This window comes from Etheostoma spectabile, chromosome 4 (genome assembly GCF_008692095.1).
Source record: "Etheostoma spectabile isolate EspeVRDwgs_2016 chromosome 4, UIUC_Espe_1.0, whole genome shotgun sequence".
NCBI lineage: Eukaryota > Metazoa > Chordata > Actinopteri > Perciformes > Percidae > Etheostoma > Etheostoma spectabile.
This window is the reverse complement of record NC_045736.1, coordinates 2,392,403-2,392,761: the sequence shown is the minus strand read 5'-3', so window position 1 is coordinate 2,392,761 and position 359 is coordinate 2,392,403.

The window sequence follows — 359 nt, the reverse complement described above, 5'->3', positions numbered from 1 at the left end:
TATTTAACCAGGAAGTCCCTTGAGATTGAAATCTCTTTTTCGAGGGAGACCTGGCCAAGACGGCACACCAGTTACAATTTAAACAAATACAGCACAGACAAAATCTCACATAGAGGAAAGGACAGGTCACATAGGGCAGTTACATTAAATTACTAATTACATTATTATTAATTACAAGTAAAATTATTAAAAACTTCTTAGCCGGATTACATCTGGCCATGTCGTAAATAGTAGGGGCGAGGCCTCAAAACCAAGCATATATAGGGGCGTGATATTAAAATTACGATTGTTTTCCAGCCGCTGCATTTATTAATGTATGACCAGTCTTACGCTCTGATTGGTGTGATACGAACGTCTCA